This window comes from Ictidomys tridecemlineatus, chromosome 10 (genome assembly GCF_052094955.1).
Source record: "Ictidomys tridecemlineatus isolate mIctTri1 chromosome 10, mIctTri1.hap1, whole genome shotgun sequence".
Classification (NCBI taxonomy): domain Eukaryota; kingdom Metazoa; phylum Chordata; class Mammalia; order Rodentia; family Sciuridae; genus Ictidomys; species Ictidomys tridecemlineatus.
The window spans coordinates 4,054,061-4,078,181 of NC_135486.1; the positions used below are offsets into that span (position 1 = coordinate 4,054,061).

At 49.2% G+C, this 24,121-nt stretch overlaps 1 long non-coding RNA gene across 1 annotated transcript in view; it reads right to left on the bottom strand.

Annotated features, from left to right (window-relative positions):
- Positions 1-24,121, bottom strand: part of LOC120887449 (uncharacterized) — a 259,915-nt gene that overhangs the window by 142,295 nt on the left and 93,499 nt on the right. The gene's annotated exons all lie outside the window — the stretch shown is intronic.

The following is a 24,121-nucleotide window of genomic DNA, read 5'->3' on the forward strand; positions in this document are numbered from 1 at the left end:
AACGCCCTGAGAAAGCGCGGTGGAGAGGGTGTCCCCTGAAACTTTGGAGCATGTTACAATCAAGGATCTCAGAGCCACCAACACTCGGGCAGTTTATTTTGATCCCTTACTATGGACAAGTCACACTCAGAGTTCAAGAAATTTAGGAGAACTCCAGCAAAGCACTTTCAACAAATAAAAACTGACTTTGATTTAAAACCCACCAGGTCCAGCGGGGGTTGGGCCCAGTTAGTGCAGTGAGGGTCTGACCAAGCAGGATCCCTGTGGACCAGAGGATGGAGCAGAGTCCGAGGATGAGCTTCAACCCGTCTATTTGGCTCATAAAGTGAGAACACTGATTCACAGCAGGAGCAAGGAGTCAAGAGTGCAGCCAGGCAGAACTCGGGGCAGCACCAGGAGAGAACCAGGCCCCCATGTCGTGTGGATCCAAGTCCACCGGGCTCCCTGCTTCCTGCATGGCCCCTGGGAGAGCCCCGGGAATGCAGCCTGTGATCGTCTGCGCATCTGGGGCAGTTAGAAGAACTGCCCCTGTTTGATCAAAAGCAGTGAAACTAAAGGCTAAAATCACTGCTAGGTTAAGGGCTGCGAAGAGGCAAATCAGGATGAAACCTGTATCGCCTCGTTGTTCCACGTGGCAACACCAGGACCCGTGTGCGGAAGGTGTGAGGGGCAGTTCTGAGGCCTGAGAAACAGGAGCTGTGGTGGAACATTCGCCTCCGTTAACCTAGAGGAGTGCTGCAACACTCTCAATTGTCGGTAGTGTTTGTGAGATTAATAAGAAGTAAGAAGTGAGCAGTAGGAGGCTGCTCATCAGTTCCATTCCACAAACAGGCAACCGAGACCCGGGAAGCTGGTGTTACTTTTCCACAAACAACAGAGCCAGGATTTGAACCAGAGACCAGGTTCTGCCCCTGCTTACCCACCAGGCAGGGAGGGGCTGATCTAGTCCCCCACCCCACCAACAGTAAAGCTTATCCCTCATCACCGTGTGGATCCTGGACCCCTGCCCGCGCCCACCCTCACTGTCTCTGGCCTCTGTGACCACAACAGGTGTTTCCTTTGTTTCAGTTCTAGTTGGTGAACTGGTAAATCTTCCTTAGCCTGGCTCTTGTGCCTGACACTGTGGCTGCCTGGTTCCTGCTTTCTTCTTGTTTCTGTATCCAACGGTGCATTGGGTCCTGTTGCTTTGGATTCTGTGTTCTACGGTGGTTTTCATGAAAGTACTGTTTTGGTGCATCTCATTTCTCAGAAGCAAACAAATGTGGGTCAGTGGTGCCTAAGCAGCAAGGGACAACAGGATTCTCCATCCTTGACTGAATCTGCCTTCTTTCCAGTCACCTGGGAAGGCCCGCCAGTCCTCCTGCACATCTCACCACGGCTCACCCTCACACACAGCAACCCGTGTGCTCTGGGCCTCTATGACAAGCGCAGGAGAGTACCGAGAGTGAACTCCAGGGCAGGAAGCACGGTGAAATCTCCAGCGCTTCACTGTACGGGCAGGAAAACTGCTGCTCCTGGAGGTGGTACGAAGTGCCCAGGGCAGCAGGAGCCTCCCAGTGCGTCAGCCAGACCCCCGTCTTCAGGTGCAGATGGCAGCCAACCCGCCCTGAGCTCCCCTTGACCATTCCTCTCGCTGAGGCCCCTGCTTGCTGAGGCCGACTGGTTTCTTGGAGTGTGACAGGAAGAAATACCCAGGCTTTCCTTCACCAGAGAGTCTCAGTGACTCCTTCTGGTGTAGAGGTCTTGGCAGAGGCCCTGATTCAACAAGGAAGTGAGTTCTGCAAAATAAGGCCATGCGAGTCCTAAAGAGATGGGATTTTCCTTCTCAGCCACCACCTAAATTGCATATTCAATTTTTTATTTATTAAAAAGTTAGTGCAGATTTGAGCAAAAACTATGTATTTTCTCAATTCTGAAACAGAACAAATCTGGGATGTCAGAAATCTCAAACCAGATCTGTGCCATGTATTTGTCTCTCATTCTGAGTTCTTAATCAGTGTTAAATTACTACAGATGGCATGGATATTGTCATCCTGTAAACACAAGTTCACCCAGAGACGAGTCAGCCCACAGCCCATCTGGAGACAGGCAGCAGCCACCACGCGCCAAGTGTGTGTTAGTCTCCTGTCCCCTGGTAAAGCCCACGGCCATCCTGGAGGTAGACGCTATTCTCCTGGGTCTTTGAGAGACGAGGGCACCTGATCGTGTACTTTACAAACCGTGGGGCCAGGGCTTGAGTGCAGAGCTTGGGAGCTCTTTCTTCTCTTTGCATCTCTTCCCAAAGAAAGCCCCAGAGGTCACCAACAGACTATGGGGAGTTTGCCGAAGGGGAGTGTGTCTACCTTGAGAAAGGAGACCAAGGAGGAAAGGACACTAGGAGTGGAGAAGAATGTCCAAGTGTCCATCGATCTAAGCAGAGAAAACATGCCCCAGGCATGGAGGAGAGAAGTGGGGAGAGGTGTCCAAGCCCATCAGCAAACCAGGCTGAGCCAGACCTCACCTTGAAGGGGGCCACAGCCCACATCACCAGACCTGTCCCACACTGGGGTCCTCTGTAGGAGGTGGCCAGGACCAACAGGGCAATGGTTTGAATAGGAGCTGTGGGTATCGGTCAGCTGTGGGCCCACAGCCAAGGTACACAGCTCTCCTGGGAACCGGCAGCCCAAGCCTCACTGCCACCCGGCTGTCACTGCCACCCGGCTGTCACTGTACACCTCGGCTGTCACTGTGCACCTCGGCTGTCACTGTGCACCTTGTGGGCAAGGGGCTTAGAGGCCTCAGAACTATGTTTTTAAAATGCAAATTATTTTCTAGAGATGGCAAACTTCAGAGTTCTAAAACCAGTAAGAGCAAGCCAACTTCTCCCACCAAATCTACTCAGATTCATGGATTCAGAGTTGGAGTTCACATTTTCTTTCTTATTTTCTTTTTTCCTTACTTTGCACTCTCTTCCTTATTTCTTCTTCCTTTTCTTCCTCAGTTTTAAATGACTTTTTAAGTAGTCTCTGTGTGGAGGTTATGAAGGAGCTTAAAGAAGTCAGGAACCCACGTGGAGGAACTGGGGAGACGGAACATGATTATATAATAACTGGTGTCCCTACAGTGACTCTAGTAGCCATACGGTAGGTCTCCTGCCTCTTCAAGATGTGTCACCTTCTCTCAAATCCAATCATCTCTCCACTTCTACTTTGTTTTGATTTTTTTCAAGTTTTCTGCCTTCCGAAGTCTTCCATTTTTCTACAGCCATTGTATATCACGTTCGACCATTCTCGTCTTCATTTCTCAATGATTATTTCCATTATTTCAAGTTCTTTTCCAAACTCTGTAACCACATTTCTGAATCGATTTAATTCAGTTTAATCTCTGCTAACATAAGTCAGAATAGTTGTTGCCTCTGATAAGAGGTAGGGCACTTATGGAACATTCTGGGTCTTGATCTTGATGAGGTGAGATTCAGGGTGGACATTTGCCGTCACTTACTGAGCTATGTACTTAGGGGTTGGACGTTTCACCACATGTATATAAATTGTACCTTAATAAAGTACTGCTGGGGGGGGGGTGGTAAGAATTGTTCAAGCGTGACCCTGGCAGTTCGCTCCCCAGCACAGTCATCTGCTTCTGCTAAATATTTATTTTTCCATAAAAGGTAGGGACCTAAATATACTGGATGAGGCTCCCATGGAGATTGACCGAAGCTCTAGACTCTGTAGCATCAAGGTAGGGCTCCTTCAGGGACTTCCCGATCTCCGGCAAGGGAAGTCCAGGGCCCCTTTGAACCACTGTAAGTGGTTCCTCTCTAATGGCACAAGCCCACAGGTTAGTGAAAACTGCCCAAGTTCAGGACAGGCCTTTCCACACGCATATTCTGCCTCCTTGTCTGGAGAATAGTCCCCTCCCACGAAGCTGAGGAGACATGCTTGGAATCTGTGTTTGGTGGCCTTTAGCACCAAGCCCAGCTCAACTACTACAGAAATTCTAGCTGCAGTCCTGCATGTAACCTAGGGGTCAAGGTCCGTGATTCTCACTCTCCACTGACCCCTGGATCCGTGACCCTCCACTCTAGAGCAGCTGCAGTACACACCTGGGTACAGAACGGTAAGAGAAAACCCGAGTTGGAGATGAAGTTGATTCTCTGGGGTGGGGCCCTGCACGCTGCAGGCCTCGACAGCAGAGAAAGCCCCCTTTAGTGTAGCGGCCGATCACAGCAGGGTGTCCCCTCCAAGGATCCCAGAGTCACAGGCCACAAAGCTGGATTCCTCGGCACTACACGGAGTGATGTGCTGCAGCCCTGACTTGTGGGCCAGACCCTCCCGTGTTGGAACAGAGGTAGGGACTCACCACAAACCTCTTTCAGGGTTCTCAGCTTGCCAACCAGAAGGATGGAATTCACAGGACAATAAAGTCAAAAGTGACAGAAGTAGGGTTTATTCAGGTGTGGAGATCAGAAAAAACTATGGCAACAGCCAGAGAGGATCGCAACAGGGATTATCACCTGTGGCTGATGGTCTCAGGGTGTATAGAGCCCTTGGGTCAACACCGTTGGTCCAAAGTTATAATAAGAGTTGGGAAAAATACTGATGCTCTTGGTCCAAAGTTCTGCTAATCAGAGTTTGGAAAAGTGCTAATGTTACTGGTCAGCCCTGAGCTGACCTTCCAGGCAGGTCTGTCCCACTTCCACGGTCCTACCCCTGTGGGGGGCGGGAGGTGGAGGTTGTTAGATGGTGGATGCTTGGGGGTTCTAAGCTGCAGTGCTATGCAGAGTGGGCATCTGCACTGGGCCTGGCCAGGCTGCCCAGGCCCTGGCTCTCCTAGGCCCTGGCCCTCTGCACCTCAGGCCCGTGCTGGCATGGCGGGCTCCACGCATCCTAGGCCAGTGCCAACCCCAAGGACTCCAGCCTAGGCTGTTGCTCCACAGCTCCAGGATAAGGACCTGGTCCACTGACGTTGGGGTGACCAGTTAGTCCTGCTGTGCCCAGGACTTTCCCAGTTTTAGCATTAAATGTGGCACATCGCAGGAACACTCAGTCCCAGGCAAACCAAGATTGTATGTCGGCCTCTTCTCCAGAATCCTTAGGGAACTGGGTCTCCCCTGCTAAGCTAAATTTTCTTATTAACCATAGAATCTTAAAATGATTACTGATCTTTTTCTCTGATGTAAAAGTAACACAAACTTGTACAAAATTATAAAGAAAAAAAATCACCAACAATACCTCCCACCTTGCTGGGTAAATATGCGGTGCCATGATTTTCCACCGAGCACTGCGTCATGGAAACCTTTCTCATGACGAGACCTACATCCCAAGGTGTGTTAGTGCCTGCCAAGGAGCCCCTGTGAACCAATGCACCATGATTTTAACTGTTCCTCTTTGGCTGGACTTCGGCTCGCTCCCCCACACTATCTCTTCCTGCTTTTAATGAATGCTGTGATTAACGCCCTCAGGCACAAATCTTCTCTGTAGTACTTCAGGCATTTTTTTTTAACCGCTGTCTTTTGTCTACTTGCTTCTCCTTTCTTTGGGTCCTGAGGAATTTGCTCTGATGCAGGGAAGTCCTGGGAACGCCAGGACCCTTGGTCAGGGTACTCCCACCTGCCCTCAGGTCACACACACACTGTGAATTCGGCTGAGGCTTGGTAGTGGTTCTAGTCTGAGGTCAAGGCGAGCACTCGCAGTGTCTAGGGCAGGGTCTTCATACTGTGGGCCCCAGGCAGACCTGAGATGGGGGAGCAGGTGTGAATGGGAGGGGTAGCTAAGGACCAAGCGGGAAGGAAGCTGGGATCCCAACCTGTGCTTCAACCTCAGCAGCTTCACATTAAGCTACTTTTCATGGATATTATCTCTAGTCCTCTTTAGAACCTTGCAAAAGGGCATTCTCAGTGTTAATTGGAGGAAAATAAAAGGTCCAGAGAGGGCAGGTGTCTGCTTCATCCACTAAGTGAAGCTTCTGGATCCAAGGCCAGTTTTCCTGCTGCTCTGGATGGACGGCAGCCTGTGCCCAGCTTCTGGAAGAGGAGGGGGAAGGTTCTGTGCTTTAGATCCCACTTCCATATCTGGGCATTCAATACCTTGGGGATTAAGGGGAAAAGGATCAAGTGATGAAATGTGAGCTATAAAAAGTCCTAGAAAGTTACAATCATCCCTTGCAGCTTGGAGCACTGTCCAGTTGGTGGACAGAGCCACCCAAGAAAGCATCTTAGAGAAACTGAGCCAGAACACTGTGTTTCAGTTTGGGGTACTTGGCCTTAGGGTCATTCCGGGATCCAGGGCTATCGAGGAGAAATACCCTGCAGGAGGGACTGGGGAAACACTGAGGCAGAGTGGGGCCCGCCTTATAAGGAGTGGGAAGAGCTAGAGGTCACGAAGGGGATGCAGTCATGTCCCTGTTGAATTCCAAAAACCGACCACACCTGAGCTACCCAGGCAGAAGGCAAGGCCCAGGGCAGCCTGCAGTGGTGACCCTCTAGGCAGTGGGCCTGCCCATGTGCAGAGGCCAGCCTCACACTGGGGCTGTGGGAGAGTCATCCGACCCCAAATAAGGCCCTGGCATGAGCTGGGCCAGACGCAGGACCTCACCAGCAGGAGAGCCTTCAGGAGGCGTCTGTGACAGTCCAGGCCTGAGGGTAAGGGTGACGCCGCGGAGGACAGCGTGGCGGGGGAGAGCCCTGATGTCTGCCCTGATGCACCACACAGCCGGGGTCTGGGAAGACAGCGGGGTGCCCAGGAATCATGGCTACTCCTCTGAACCCGGGTCTTGGAGCCAGGCTTAGCCCCCAGCCAGTGAGTGAGGCGACAGGAGGCCAGGGCAGGAACTGAGGGTGAGGGGTCGGTCAAGGTGTGGACTCTGCGGGTCTGCTCAGGGCTGACCTGTGCACAGCGGTCACCACGGCTGAGCCACTCCTACTGGGTCTGTGGTCCCCTTTCGTCCTGTTAGCCCCATGTCCCAGGCCAACTCCCTTCTCTGTTGATATTCTTCAAATCCCTCGAGGAAGTGCTTCTTGCCAAAACGTCAAACACCACTTCCTGAAGTAAAAAAGTGCGAGTGCCCTTCACCCTCCCTACGCACATAACTTCTTTAAAGAATCAATTTGGTGCCTATCTTTCCATGTATGTTTCTACGTATTTTAATAAAAATACGATGAGTCTATACATCAAATTCTGCTACTTGATTCTCATTGAATATACACCTTTTCCATGTCAGTGTAACAAAGCTAATTCATTATTTTAAATTGCCACACTATTTTCATAGCATGGATATAACCATTTCTATAGCATTTCCCCAACTAATGAACATTTTTATCTTTAATTTTTTAAAAGGTCTACCAACACCAACGTGCCTGAGCTTGGTGCAGTTGTTCAAAACAGACATGGAAGCATCTGCTTCCACCCACCTTGGTTGAAAAACCATGACAGTCCTGATTAATCAACCCAGAGCAGAGGCCAGGCGGTGGGAGGAGGCAGAGGAGGAGGAAGGCAGGTGCTGGGAGCGCTCTGGGGTTTCCATAATCCTCAGCCACTTGTCTGTTGCGCCCAGGTGTAATTCAACAGAAAGGCCCTGGCTCTGAGGGACACCCGGGGGCCTGGGGCATGGGTTCTTGCTGTCACCCCTGGTCTCCTCATTGGTCCCAATCTCATCTCATTGTGTGGGTTAGTTGGCCTCCACCTGTGGTTATGGATAATTTGATGCAAGTAGATCAAAATTTAGCTATTAGAATATGTGTGTGAGTGTGAGTGTGAGTGTGTGTGTGTGTGTGTGTGTGTGTGTGTGTGTGTACATGCCTGTATGTGTGTATGAAAAAAGAATGAGAATAGAAAAGGATCAGAGAAAGAGACAGTAACAAGGGGAAAGTACCGGACATCTCTCGTGTCCTGAACTTGAGACTTGTTTTCCATGATTCACATTTCCAATGCTTAGAGGAAATGGGTTTGTTTAATATAATCATCCGAGTCAATAAATAGGTTCCATTTTTAAGCATTGCCTGGACCAAGGCGCAGGGACAACACCTGTGTTTGGACAGGCGACAGACTGGGAGATCTTGGCTCCTGTCATGAGAGGACTTAGTAATCGGCCATGAGGACCCTGCTCTCCACCATGGGAGGATGGTGGGTGGATGAACGAAGACGGTCCAGGTGGAAAGGAGGTCACCCCCCTCATCCTTTCAAGCTCTGCATGAAGTTTTATTAGTGGAAACCTGAGCTCTCCAGAAAAAGAACTTTTCTAGTCCATTTCTGGCAAAACCTTTCTTCCTGTCCCTGGCCACCGCAGAGCCTGGACTGCCACCCCAAGGAGGTGCTTCTCATTGGCTGAGAGCCGAGGTGCGGGAGACGAGCCCTGGCAGGAGGGCCTCTCTTCACCAGGGCAGGTGGCACGCCCTGGAGCACGGCCCAGCCATCCCGATGACATCTCTGTCTGCACGCGCCCCTCTCGCCCGCCCTTCCCGCAGGCCCTCCTTCCCCATCACGGGCTTCCCTTCCTTTGTTCGGCTGAGTCACTGACTTAGGGCATCTGCCGTGGCCCAGGCCCGTGTGTGGCCCAGGGAGGCAGCGGGTGGGTCCACCCTGCCCTCCTGTCTGCTCCTCCGTGGTGGCTTCTCTTTGCCTTTCCCTCTGTCCCGTGGTCTAAGCCCAGTGGACTCTGTTCTCCTCTGCAGACCCTTCCAGCCCACTCCCAGATCAGCCAGAAGTCTGCGCCAGGAGCCCTCACGTTGCCCTGGGCACGAGCTCCCAGCAGCGCTCTACCAGGGGCTCCCACATTATTATGATGTTATTATTCCTCTTCTGTAGGTCAGACGTCCGGGTGTCTCCCTGGGCCCTTCCCCGCTCTGGGGACCACCCACTCTCCATCTCCAGGCTGCAGCAGCTCATCAAGCCTTTCTCATGCGGAGTCATCCTCCTGTCTTCCTCTTCCACCATGTAAGGACCCCGTTACCACCCGGGCTCATTCGGACAGCCCCAGGCAATCTCCACACTTTGAGGTGGGCCATGTAGCCCGCTCACTGCCCTCAGCAGCCTCAATCACCCTGGCCATGTGCACCGCTCCCAACCCAGGCACCGCTTCGGGGCACCAGAATGTGGCCATGGGGGGGGGGGGGTAGAGCACTCACCCCTCTGCCTTCACCCCTCATCCTAGGAGCGTTTGGGGTACGCAGGGACCAAGTCTCAAGCTACTGGTGAAACGGGCAGAATTCCTGGCCCTGACCAAGTGAGAAGGAGAGCGTGGGAGTGCTGAGGGAGGCGCCCCCTTGGGATGGAACAGGTCCCCTGCTTCACCCCTGCAGAGTTCCTTGGCCCAGGACACCCACTTTGCCTTCTCTGAATCGACATTTCCTCCTTCACAGAAATCTACGTGCCTGGTGGAGACAGCCTGGTCACAGCCAGGGGCCAGCTCAGGAGCTCCGCAGACGTCCACCGCCTTCCTCTGCTGCGCCTGTCAGATCCACCCCGTGTGGGCAGGCTGCAGCCCCCGCATCCCCCTGGCCATCAGCCAACCGGCCTGCACTGAGGGCCTACCACACCCGGGCACTCTGAGAACCCTGGGGGGGTCCAGCCTTGGGGAGTCGACAACCTAATTAGGGAATCTGGCTGATAAGACAGGACAGATTAAATAATAAGGACGTTCACACAGGAGCCACGGAACACCTGAATCGCCCCGTGAGGGCCCAGACAGAGCGCCTGCGAGAAGCGCCCTTCAGACTGGAAGGGGGTGCTCCACAGGGGCCAAGGGTGCGGCCAGCTCTGGAACCAAGGCTGGATGGAGGAAAGAGAGCCTGGGAGTGTATTCTGAGCAAACCCTGTGACCGTGACCTTCAAAGATCCTGTTGGTTAGAGACGTGTTCTGCTGGAGGCAGGGTGAGGACTCAGAGCACCCCACAAGCCCTCCCACATCACAACAGGATGCGAAACAGCCTCCCTTTTTCCTGGGATTATTTAGCAGCGTCCTCCTTAATTACAGTCATCTTATCTCCTTGAATTCACCAAAATTACCCCTTTCTTGCCACCAGCGCGGTGCTGCCTGGCAGACCCGACGGGTGAGCTTTGTGCAGGGCTGCGATGTGGCTTTTTTAAAGTGGCATCTGTTCAATAGCCCAGTGTTCCCATCTGACTCACTCGGTGGGAACACGTCCACATGCCAATGTGAATGGGTGGGGTGGGGGACGCAGGGGGAGGGAAGCATCCAGAAGCACATGAGTTAGTGCTTTAGATTAAGAACGGCCGGTTTCGTCTGCAGCAGAGGCGCAGACGCAGCACAGTGTGCCTGTCGGGGTGGCCTCTGACACCCGACTCAGGACGGCTTCTCCAAAGCGCTTGACTCACTGGGGACTCTCACGCACACTGCCCTGTGCTCCACCACCGAGGCTCCGAGGCCGGCCACTCCTCCCCTGGGCTCTCCTCCACTGACCCGAGACAGCGCTGAGGTCCAGCCAAGCACCTCCTGGGCTCTCCGGTGCCTCCGCCCTCAGGTGCACTGGGCAGTCAGGGAGGAGGTAGTCCACTTGCACGTTGCTCAGCCTGTTGGCTGAAGGCCTACTGTGTGGCAGGCCTTGGGACACAGGAGGTCTGCCCCCAAAGACGTCACTGTCCCATAAAGCTAAGGTTTGGAGGCCCTGGGCATCATGGGACTAACACCCACAGCAGAGCCCGGCAGCAGGTAGATGAGGTTCCTGAGAAGGTGACATCTGGGTGGATGCCCCCCCAGCACCCTCAGAGGCTGCGTCCTGACATCCTCATTCCCATCTGGATCTCCAGGCCCTGCCTAACCTAATCCCACTCCATCTCCCTCGCACTATCATGAACCATCTGCTCCTCTGGGGACAAAACAGAACAGAAAAAGAGGAGGACTGTCCCTAAGGGCCGGAATGCCAAGACCAACCCAACACCAGTGTACCGGAATGTACCCTTCTGTGGCTCTGATCATCCTGCCTCATCATTACTCATTTCAAAATGAATCCCTTTCCTTTACTGTCTTCCTACTGACTGGGATGCAGATGTGACGGTGGGAGCTGAGGCCATCATATTGGACCACAAGATTCAATTTGACTAGGGCAGAGCAACAAGACGGAAAGAGCCTGGGCTCCTGGTGGCTGTGAACTGCAGTGCTGCCCACCTGGACGCGCTCATGATGGAGAATGCACTTTATTACGAGCAGTCCATCCCATTATCACTGTAGGGCTCTCTTTTAAAAGCATCTGAAGCAAAATCCTAAATAGCACCAGCCTCTTGCCTCAGGTCTTGACCTCTGAAGCACATTAGATTCCCTTTCAATCATCCCTTCACAGCCTGGACCAGCAAGAACAGAGAGGGCGCCGGCCTCGTGCCCCGGGGATGTCGGAGCACCCAGAATCCTGCGGCGCCTCTCAGATTGCATCGCTTGAACAGGTACTTAATGTTCATCTCTATGTTCAAAAATAAACTTCTGTCAGTAACAGTCATCGTAGGAAGAGAGAAAAAAACACAAAGTGACAACTGGGTCCCTGCAAACAGTGCTTCTCCAACTCAGGATGGCCACAGAGTCGTCTGGAGAACTGAGACCCAAAGTCCTGGGCCCCCGACTCGGACTCGGGGCCATCGGGCTCGGGGTGAGACCTGAGACTGTTCTGAACACGCTGCCCGGGCCGCCTTCAAGAGCATCAGCCGACCCCCAGAGCACTGCCCCCCTCCCCTTTCCTCTCCTCCTTCCTCCTCTGCCCTGCGGTCTGACTCCCACCCCTCATCAGCCTTTGGAATGAGCGGTGGGTTTTGCACAGCTTAGCTCCTCCCAAGTGGGCCACTCTCCTCCACCAGCCCTTGTCAGAGTCTGTAAACAAGTCAGGATGGCGCCTGGCATTTTGCCAGGGGGAGTGGTTTGTGAGGTGGCTCCAGCGAGCCATTAAGTGTGGAGATTCCTTATTGGTTGACTGCTGTATCTAGTTTATGTTAATTAAGGTAAGCTGTGTGGAATGTATGTATACCCCTCCTGTCCTACAGTAAAGGGCTCCCACTCCTGCTGTGTCAATGCACACAAGTTGCCCGTCACACACACACCCCTGGTTATTTTGCTGCAGCTGGACTGCGGCAAGCCCTGGCACCAGCTTTCCTGCCCGAGCCTGCCAGGCCGGCCCTGCACCCAGCCTGCCTGGTGTGTGAGGCTGGGTCCTTCAGGGTCACCGTCTCTGCATGCAGAGGACCCGGGCGGGGGACTCGGAGCAGGACTGGCTTCCCTGCGCCTGGGGGAGCTGGCTGAGAGCCACAGTCGCACCAGGCCAGACACAGTCTCCAGGGCTGAGTGCATCAAGCATCACACAGACCACACGGTGGCCGCGCTGTGTGAACACTTGGGGATCTGTGTGAACGCTGGCGACTTCCCCCAGCTGTCCCAAGGTGAGGCTGCCCAGACGGCTGCTTCCAGGGCTCTTCATGTCCTCTCTCCACTCCTGCAGAAACAAAATCCATCCTGGAAAAGCTGGTCCTAAGTTGGGATTTTGGAATGCTGAGGTCAGATCTCTGAAAAGCCTCTTTTTTTTCCCTACAAACTCTCCCAGTTTCTGGGCCCAGAACTGTCTCTCCTCTGCTGCTGGCCCTATCACCTGCCCTGTGGCGGGGAAGGGGCACTGCCCGAGGAACAGAGTAGGTCACCCAAGGAGAGGGTGCCTAAGCTGCCCATGGAACAAGCAGGGACAATCTCCAGGTCTAGCCCCTGTGCCCACCGGCCACACGTGAGCATGTTGAACACACTGAGAGGAGAGCCTGTGAATTTGTTCTAGAATGTCCTCTGCGTGGAACAGAACTGGGCTTGGGAGCTCCTCTGGAGCCAAGGCTAATATTTTAGAAGCTTACAGATGAACATCCACTCCTAGTCTCCTGCTGCAGGGTAAGCACTCCAGCAGGGTCCCCCAGCCAAGATCGCTGCCTTGGACCCCACAAGGTGTTTATTTTTAAACCAGAGTGAAGGAGTGCGTAGGGGCCGGACATCTCCCAGGCACAGCACGGGGTGGATGGGCAGCTCACTGACCTCCCCTCAGGTGCCCCCGGGGAAGGGAACACCAGCCACGCTCTCATCTAAGCATGAAAGCCTGGGATTCTGGAAATTTCATTTCACCTGCTGTGAAGGCCCTTCACAGCACTGTCAAAATACTGCTGGTGTCCCTGGAAAGAGGCCTTTCTGTCCACCCGTGTGAAAGAGAAAGTGTCGTCGCTCGGGGGTTTGCATTGATATTTGCTTCTGAAACAAATTTTGATACCGGTGCTGCTTAATCATCTCACTTTCCCCTACAAGTTTTGTTATGCTAGTTATTAGTCTAGGAAACTTAAGTGTCCTGTCTCACTTATGGAGACTACAGGTCAAGTTGATTTAGAAATAAAGAATTAATACCCATAAGCATATTAAGAAGCATCTATCAATGTAATCTATCTGATTTGCTTTCAAAGTGCTTTAATTATCTAAAAGAACCTCACCAAATATTTAAATAGCTTCATAAATATAAAAATTAATTCTCAACACTTTAGTGACTCTTACATCCTCTCAACACCACAATGTCGCTTATACACACAGTAAATTTCCCTTCTACTCTTCATACTAGAAAGGTCACACATAGGAATCAATCAGCCCAAACTTCCCTTCCCATTTGCCATTTCTTTTTGTCTAAGAATGTTCTTATTTTCTAACATAAGAAAATACAGCCTTCTTTCTACCCACCCTGCTCCAGCCTGGGATTTTCCATTTCTCAAGGAGCCTGATTTCATTTGGGGGGACTTGGTATTTAGAAACTAAGGTCTGGATGTGGGCTGAGCTCGCTGCTATTGGGGCCTTTGCTTCTGGGCTCTGTCTGCAGGCAAAGCTGAGAAATTGATGAATGTTTGTACACACACCATGCAAATCAATGCACATGAACAAGCAGGCTTGCACACACATCTTCACAAACACGTGCATGGTTAGGACACCAGGAGTTCACCAGGCACCATTAAATGCCACCTGCCGATCAGGGTCCTTGCTGGCTCACCCCACTTCATTATGTTCTTTGTGCATAAGATACACATCGACTCGTGTGCTTGGTCCTAGAACACATTGTAAGTGGTTTCCACCATGAAAAGGGAACCTATTAAAAGTCTAGGGCTGGTTTGCGGCTCCCCTCTACCAAGAGAAGGTGTAGTCGAAGGCGGTGCCACCAGCAGCGGGTCCCTCTCTCCCCTTCCATGTGTTACGCAATGCGTTTGAAATAGCTGAGGCGCATGTACTTCCGTTTTCTTTCAATGTTAAGTTCTCCTCCCTTCCCATCCTGCTGACGTAATTATATGTTTTTGAAATAGGTAGAACATGCGTGAGCTTTCGGAAGGCAGAACAATGCAGAAATATTCTTGGAGCAACGCCACTCCCCCTGCAGCCTGTCTGGTTCACTTCTCTTCCAACCCCCTGGTACATACCCAACTTTGTTTACTGGTTTATCCTCTCTGTGCTGCTTTTTTTCAAAGATAAATATATGCATTTTAAAATTTCCTCTGCTTTTTTATAAAAGGGAAACATACTTTATGTTCTTTTGTACCTTATTTTCTTTCATTTAACGATATCTTGGTAATTACACCAGAATTCAGAGAGACCATTCTTAGTTTTTAATAATTGTATAGCTTTAGATTATGTGAATTACCATAGTTCACTCAACCCGTCTCCTATGAGTAGACATTTAGGTAATACTGAATTATTTTTCAGTATAAATAATCCTGAAATAAATAATATTTTGCATGTTTTTCCACAGTTTTATGGGTGCATTATAGTTTTACAGAATGTTGGGATGGGATTTGTTGTTGCATATTGGCACATGCACACAATATAACAATATAATTTGGCCAGGATCAGTCCCCAGCACTTCCCCCTCCTTGATGCATGTTTATACACATACCCATGCAACTCCCACCTTTGGTCCCTTTCCTCTACTGATCTCCCTTTGATATATCTAAATATATCTATATATCTCAATATATCTGAAAGGTTTACACAAAGGATATATTTTATTTATATCTTTGTTTTACTTTTTCCCCTCTAGCTTCCGCATATGAGAGAAAACATATGACCCTTGACCTTCTAAGTTTGACTTCTTTTTCCTAACATGGTGGTCTCTAGTTCCATTCATTTTCCTGCAAATGAAATGATTTCCTTTTTCTTTACTACATATTTTTTTGACATTAGAAGGATACCTTTAAAGTAGAACCTAGGGTCAAAAGGTCACTGATGATGTCACCTCCCTGAAGTTTGTATCCTTTCACCCTTTCACCAGCGATGGATGAAAATGCCTGCTTCTCCAGTCTACTAACAGCAAGTGGGAGAGCCCATGAATCACTGCCATCTCCATGGGCAGGCGGTGGTTACCTCTTCTCCAGGATCACTGTGGTGTTGCTCATGGCATTACGCTCAGTGAAATAAGCCAGAAAGAAGAGCATTCATGATCTCACTTATCATGGAATCTAAAAGCATCAGACACATAGAAACAGTGATCACCAGAGGCCAAGGTGGGAAGGAAAGGGGGAGATGTGGGTCAAAGGGTAAACCTGCAGTTATGTGGAACAGCTAAATTAGGAGGATAAATAAGATACAGGCACAAAAAGAAAACAGTATAATGTTTCTCAGAGTAAAAAAGAAGATGCAATTCACAAAAGAAGCAGGAGTACTCCTAAGAAAACAAGGTTCACAGCAAACTAGAAAATTCTCAACCGAGAGAGACTGGCTACCACACAGTGACCTGAATGGCGTAGGAGTCCTGGCACTGCCCACGTCCAGAGCAATGCTTCTCTGAAAGCCTGGCCAAGTCCCGTTTGTAACTTGCTCTGCCATCTGAACATCAAATCCATCTGCCTCAAATGGGGTGTTTCCCATATTGTTTTACTGTATCTTTATTTAATTCTTTAATAATCTATTCTATCGTATCTTCCTAATTAAGGTGGGAAAACAATTCTATATGCCAGTCTCAGTGAACTCAGCTGGTTCAATCAGTATTGGCCACTTGTCTCTGTTAGAATATTTTGCGTGTTCCTCCTTGCTAGAAGGACCACATTCTGTATAGGTCTATAAACACCTCATTGAATGCAGATTCTATTTCATACCTTTGTAGCTTCTAAGATTATTCTTTCTAAGACTTCAGCCTGCTTTTCAAGTCTCCCCCACTCCTCCTACAGTGTTAATACTTTAGATCACGGGTTCTTAGTTCTTTTTACAGTAGAAAATTATTTCAAATGAAACTCAATATATCTAAAAGATTTACACAAAGGATATACTAGAGAATGATCACTTGCACAAAAAAATTCAAAATCATATTCCTTTTGAAAGACTTCCTAGATGCACTTCTTTATGTGAATAGAACAACTATAATGCACCAATAAAAAATGTGCAAAGAAAACTGAATAGATGAAATCAATGGATAAAGACAATGGAGCTCTAATGATGAGCACAACATTTTAAATTCATTTTAAATTCTACACAAGCCTCAGCATCAATTTTGTTTTTAAGCAGCATCCCCTGCAATTTTAGGCTATTCTTTAATTAAATGGATCAAAAAAGAGGAATGATAGCCTTTTACTAGCAGTCACTAGCAATATCTCACAATTATAGGAATTCCTTATCATGGATATAGAAATTGAGAAAGTCCAATTAGAGTTTAAGTTTAATTGCTGGTGAAAAGGTGAAATGATGCAATGGAGGCGTGAGTCATAACATACAATCCCAATGCGGAGTGCTGTTAGCTTGCTAGTGCACCACTGACTGTGTGGTTTCTGAACAAGGACGTACGACAAGTGCCCTTGATTTTATTTATACATAAATATACATTCACTAAAATAAATTTAAGAAAATTTTAAATAATTTTAAAGGTCATGATCAACCAGTTATGTTGGCTAACAAACTGAACACACGAGAGTCCACAGTTACACACATGCACATGCACACAGTTGAATTTTGCTGCCTCACAGGGCAAACTGCTATACATGGGTACTTCACAAGGCTCAAAACAAGAGGAAGAGGTAACAATAACACTAGTCCTGCTGAGCATAAGGAAATTTAGGGCCTTGTTGAAAATGGTTAGCTCCTAGAAACGGAATTCAAGCTCATAAGTCTAGCTCTAGCTGACACTGTTTACCCAGGATTTCCAATCGCCAGTGTCGTTCCTTACCTATTTTCCTGATGCTCTCAAGGATCCTAAGAGAGGGGGGGAAAGGTAGAAATTATATGAGAGCATTATATATAAAATATAAAATGTGAAAATCTTGATTTAATATTAATTAAGGGATGCCCATTTCTTGCATAAAATAGTTCAAAATAATGTTTTTCTATATAGAAAACTCCCTGGATACTAAAATATCTTTCAGTATACCAGAAATCAAATCACACATAATTTTCCAAGCTTTAATAAGCCTCATGTTTATGACATAATGAACTAAATTTCAGTCTTGGCCTATCTCAGTCCTTAGATATGATCCCAAATAGTAGATCCTTAGGGTCTAAGGCAACCTGCCTCCAAGACAGCTCCTGACCCATGCTTCCTGGTACTTATGTTTTTGTATTGTTCCTTTCTATATGTGCCAGTTCTGGCCTATGTGTAACCAATTAAAAATGGTAGAAGTAATAGTATATCTCTTCCGACACAGGGTTATAGTAGATATTGATGTTTCTAACTTGACTGTTCTTGTGCCAATCACTTTGAGGGAAACCAGCTTCTGTGATGAACAGTCCCATGGAGCAGCCCACATGGTGAGGAACTGAGGCCTCTTGCCATCAGCCATGTAAGGGAGCCATCTTGGAAACAGATCCTCCAGTCTCAGCCAAGTCTTCAGATGATGTAGTTCCTACTTGATAACTTGACTGCAATCTGGAAGACTCAACCAGTACCGCCCACATATACCACTCACAGATTGTCGATGTGCTAAATTGTGGAGTAATTTGTTGCACAGAAATAATAACTAATATAAGACTTCCACATTTATGCTCTACAGCTTCCTCCAAACCCACTGGGGATTTATTTATTCATCCAGCAACTATTTATTGAATGTCTCATCTATGGACACTCACATTAACTCATGTCGTCAGGAACCTAAGAATATAGCTGTGAATAAGAAGTTCTTGCTTTCACAGAGTTCACATTATAATGGAGAGTTATTTATAGTTATTTGCATGTTTGTCTTATCTTCCTGGAAAGATGACAAGATTCTTAGGAAAGGAACACCTACTTTTATGTCCCTATGAAAAAATAGAAGGGTTAATCTAGTTCTTTTACATTATCTTGTAATTTTTTTCAACTATCTGTGATTCACCTCCATAGAGTATTTCAAGATTCTTGAGTGCAGAAACTTGGTGTATGAGCATGCACGTATATGTGTGTGTGAGTGAGTGTGTGTGTGTGTGTGCACGAGTGCGCGCGCCTGCATGTGTGTGCATGAAACACTGACAGAGTCCCTGAGAGAAGTCTCCCTGGACGGACGGGCTCCTGTGCTTCCCGCCTAGGCTCACCTTCCAGGGCCCATGTGGGAATCACGTGCTGTGTGAGAACAAACATTCTGTTAGGCTCACGCTGCCCTGGTCATCTTCCCAGCAAGGAAGACAATCCCAACTTGCCCCACAGAAGCTCAGCTTCGCCTGTGAGAGGACGGCTATCACTGGTGAACAGAGGTGAAGATGTGCTGCTAAGATCTGATGAGCAAACCAATGAGTGATGAGGAAGGAGACTACCATCCCCTCTGGTCTCCCCATCATAGGTCTGGTGGAATGTAAGGACAGGCCAAGACTCATCCTTGCTCCTTTTAGTGCAAAGTCTTAGAGGTTTCAACCCGGTGTCTTGTGCCACCTTCATCATGGTCGAAATCCACCAAGGATGGCTGTGTTAGTTTCACCCTGCCCAGGCCCACACCCTGTGGGCACTATCTGGTCTCCTGAGCAACACCTGGAGCACACAAGTCACCACAGAGCTGTTCTGCATGGCGCTTCACCTAACTGCCAGAGCCCCGGCTCTCAAACTGGAACTACAGTAAAGAGATGCACAGGCTTGCAGGTGGGAGTGCGGCTGGGGGAGGGAGAAAGGCCAGGAGAGGAGGACTTTCCACCCAGCACTGCAGAGACACGGGGTTTGCAAGAGCTCACGAACAAAGAGTTCAACCAAATGTTACCCAAACCAGGGAGCTGCCGTTGCTAAATAATAAGAATCCTTTATCAGGAACACTAGGAACGCTGCTACTGGAGAAGCATAAAGAATTCCAGGAAGCACATATTCAAAGCCCGTTTCCTAGGCAGCCGAAGCCACCCACCTTCCCCGGCACACATGGAGCCAAATCAGTTCTCAAATGTGCTGTTCGCCTCGGCTTCCCAAGCAAGCCTGAGAGTTGATGGCTTCCTACACTTGCTGGAAGATGCCTGGAAGAGAAGGGTTTGATGCTGCTCTGTGGCCATTGGAACTCCTTCTGCTCCAAGCTCACCTTGCCTCCCGACCCGCCTACAGCAAGGGTCCCATCTCTGTGGTCTCCTGGAGCTGGGCTGGCACCTCAAGAACTGGAGCTAGAACTCAGCTATTTGTTTTCCCATCATTTTTGGAAATGCTTGGGGACAATGGAACACAACATCTGCAGGTTTCTGGGGCCCTGGGTAGCTTTAAGAGTCCGGCTTTAGTTGGGTCATGGGCAGGGAGACAGATCTAGGTGCAGAGCACAGACCACCCATCACATGCCACTCAGCCCTTCCAGTTCCCAGGAGCCAGGAGCGTGTGGCCAGACCAGTCCTTCCCTGTGGGCACCGGACTCCTCCAAGCTGAGGTTCTGAGAAGGGTTTGGAGGAAGTCACGGCAACACCCACTGACGGTCCATCACCTCTCCAAGGCTGTGCTCCATGCGACTCGGAGCAAGCTGCTTGGTAAACACTCCATCTGAACACCGGGTCTTCCACGGCACAGGTGCGCTGCAGGCTGGCCCACCCCACCGCTTCCTGTCTTTGTCCTAGCAGTTTCTGTAATTTACATTCGGGTTCATAACCCGTGCTTGGAACAAAGCCATGGGAACAATGACTCTAATACTGGGACGGAATCATTAAAAAAATTAATCATAGCAGCAAATGCCCAGTAAGTGCCGGCACTGTGCCAGGTTCTATCCCCGGGGCTCTGAACGCAGTTGTCATCTATCCCTTCAAGATACACCCAGGCTTGCACGTGGCATTCTGTTCTGTCCTCTCCCTCTGGTTCTGTGGGTCCCCCAGCTCCGGTGTGCTGCAGGGTCTGAACTGGGCACTGCGGGCTCTTCTTGGAGGACTGCCTTGAAGCCGCAGAGCCTGGTAACTTCCACTCCCCAACCCCGTCCCTGCAACGCCAGTTGGCTACAGGATGACTTGCACCCAAAACGCCTCCACAGGCTTGGACTGGCACTCCACTTGAAAACCCACCCTAGCTTGCCTTCTTCCCCTTCCCCGTCACAGTTAATCATTCTCACCTTCCTGCAAGAAACCAAGCCCAGGCTAACCAACCCAGAGCGCAAAATGGCAAGCTGCAGACCCAGCTCTGTCGACCAAGGGAGGCTTCCACAGGCACGCTAAGGCATGAGAGGAGAGGAAGAAGTGGTGCCAGGCAGAGCAAGGCCTGGACACTTCCTTCCGACCCGTGACGGGATCACTGGTACAGCAACAGTGGTGCCCATCCAGGGTGACCTGTGCCTCTCTCCTCCCCTCGGTCCTCCCCCCAATACCAGCCCTCTCTTCCCTTGGGACAACTGTGGTCTATTCCAAGACTAGCATCCATGTTGATGTAAGCCTGTGATGCGAGCTGGGGACACTGCCCACCCAGGGGACAGGTCTGACAGGCCCTGCCACCATACCTGCTGACGCAGCGAGCAGGCCTTAGCCCAGCTAGCTGTTTGTGTGCTGTCCTACTATGCAGAAAATGCAAACTGCAGATTGGAACCAAATTGCACAAAAGATGAGTCATATTCACACTCGACGAACGTAGATTGAGACCTGCTCTGTGTGGCGCAGGGTCAGGAATGTGCTGAGCCCCCGCAGCGCTGCTCCACAGAGAGGTTCCTTCTTCAGGCAAGGGTGCAGGCAACAGTCACTGCTTCCCATGAACACGTGCAAAGCAGGGAGGCCACCCACTGCAGGCTGTGAGGACGGCACAAGAGGGCTTCAGGCTGTGGTGCAGAAGTGTCCTGTGGGTTCCACCAGCCTCAGGGGTCCACGTCGCCCTTTGGAGTCACACAAAGGCACAGCCTGGCTCCTGGGCATCTTCCTTAAGTTGATTCCTTGTTTTCTAGGTTTGTACCTGGGCCCTCCATTTCTCTCAGCTCAAGGGTGAATGAAACTGTTAGCCAGAGTCCCACAAGGTGACGATTACATCAGAGGACCAGAAGACGTTGCCTCCTCCTGTGTTCACAGTTCCCTGCAGGTGACCCGAGTGCCTTTGTTTCTTTTTCTGAGGACCAGGGTACATCTTGAGTTCTTCATAGTTATTAAGCAAGAAAACAAAACGATCTAATAAAAATAACAGTATGTTTAAAGTCTCCTACTTTTTCCAAGGTACTCTACTATGGAATACATATTCTTATTTAAACCATAATTATTTATAAATACACTTAATTTAATTTTTTCATTTATTGTACAAAAACAGAACAATGAAGAAGACATTATTATGATTTTGCAGTTGAGAAAATCAGAGCTCAGAGTTTTAAGTTACATGTGCAAGGGCACACAGTTCTGTTCAGCACGGCCTCTCAAAGCCAGAGTTTGACAATTTTATTTGAATGGCTATTTTTCATTTGCTTCCACTTTTCTTGTTGTCATATGTATCCCAGAGAGTATTTTCTCCCAAATTTACTGTCTATTTTAGCCTGCCTTGATTAAAAGAAAATCTGCTTTGTTTTTATTTTTGTTGCTAGTATATAAGATTATCTTAAAATTTTGTTGCAAGGATCATGGCTTTAAATACTTTCTACTCTTCTTCCATAACCAGACAATGACTGAAGCAGTGCTCTGTCTGTGTTTCACTGGTCAGTAAATTATTTTAATAATTAATGGGTTTTGCTCTTTAGTTGACTTGGTCAAAGCATGATGTCAAACAAATCCTGGGGCTGAAGTCGACAGTTCAGGGTGCTGCCTTCATCAGGGATACTGATGGTAGCACTGCAGCTCCCAAGCTGGAGAGAGGCAGAAAGGATGTCACTTGGTTTCAGGAGGCCCAGGCACAGAGCGGCCATGACCTCATGAGTCAGTCTTAGAGCGGAAAAAGGCAGAAGATAAGGAAGCGCAAGAGTGGAAAAAGGCAGAAGATAAGGAAGAGCAGGAGGCCAGTGCAGAAAAGCAAGACACGGAACCAGCTGTCCAGGCTTGACCGGGTGAGGCCAGATGGCCAAACTCTGAGAGAGAGGCTGCAGCTTGCTCCTGCCTCCTCCCTGTGTCACCAACGGTCTCACGTCCCCATGTCTAGGAAGCCCTGTGGGCACAGTGTCAGAGAACCTGGGGTGCAGCGCCAACATCCAGTCAGCTTCACACCAGGCTCCGAATGACCTTGCTGCAGATGAACGAACCGAGCCAGGATGGAGGAAGCTGCTAGTGGACGTGAGCCGGGTCTGCAGAGGAGACCCCCAGTCCCAATATAAGCAAGTCTGTCACAGTTGGCTGTTGTGATGATGTTTAAAGAAACCCAATCAATGAAACATCGGACCTTGTGCTTAACACTTTTTCCATGTAGTCACCCTGAGATTACTATGGAAACCACAGAAGCATTCTAACGTCTCCAGCAATTAGAGAGATGCAAATTAAAGCTACACTGAGATTTCATCGCACTTCAGTCAGAGTAGCAATTATCAAGAATACAAGTAACAATAACCGTTGGTGAGGATGTGGGGGGAAAGGCACACTCGTACATTGCTGTGGGATTGCAAATTTGTGCAATCACTCTGGAAAGCCGTATGGAGACTCCTCAGAAAACCTGAAATGAAATCACCATCCCACCAGCTATCCCACTCCTCGGTTTATACCCAAAGGACTTAAAATCACCATATTGCCGTGGTGCAGCCACATCAATGTTTATAGCAAACTCAATTCACAATAGCTAAATTATGGAACCAACCTAGGTACCTTTCAACAGATGAATGGATAAAGAAAATGTGGCACATATACACAATGGAATGACACTCAGCAATAAAAGAGGATAAAATCATGGCATTTGCTTGTAAATGGATGGATGGAACTGGAGAATATCATGCTAAGTGAAATAAGTCAATCCCAAAAAACCAAAGGCCGAATGTTCTCTCCGATATGCTGATTCATAATAAAGGGGGGATTAGGGAAGACTAGGAGTACTTTAAATTAGACAGGGGAATGAAGGGAAGGGAGGGGGAATGGGAATAGGAAAGATAATAAAATGAGTCATTCGTCACCATCCTATGTGCATATATGTTTACACAACCAACATAATTCTACAACCAGAGGAGTGAGAAGCTATACTCCATATATGTACAGTATGTCAAAATGCATTCTACTATCATAGAATGTATAACTAATAAGAATAAAAAAATAAAATACCAAGCCTGCTCTCTACACACGCACACTTGTCTTCTCCACCCACTGGTGGGTCCATGGACTCTAGGTCTGGGGGCCAGGGGGACAGGTGAGAATTCGTTCCAGGTCATCTCTAAGCCCCTTCTAGGTCTGATGCTCTGTTTGTCTGTGAGTTCTCATAGTTGCACCCGGATCCTGGCACTGAAAGGTTTAGCCTTGTGACAAGAGTCCTTAACATACCTGAGCTTCCAGAGCTTCCTGGTCATCGTAAGGAACAAAAGAAAGAATGGGTTTTTAAAATCTCATCTCCTCCCCCCATGTCTGTGGGAAGCCAAATAATATTCCCCTTCCCAGAGACGTTCACACCTAATCCTGGACCCTCTAAATATGTTAAATCATGTGGCAAAAGGGACTTTGCAGATACAAGAGAATGAGATGATTCTGGATTATTTGGGGAACCCAATCTAATCCCATGAGCTCTAAAAAGCAGAGAATCTTTCTGGCTGGCGTCATAAAGATGTAGCAGAAGTGGCCGCGGGTGGAGGGGAAGGTGGAGAGGTAGGGAGCGTGGGAAGGACTCAGCCATCACCGCTGACCTTGAAGAGGAGAGAGGGGCCAGAACCCAGGTAACAGTGGTCTTGGG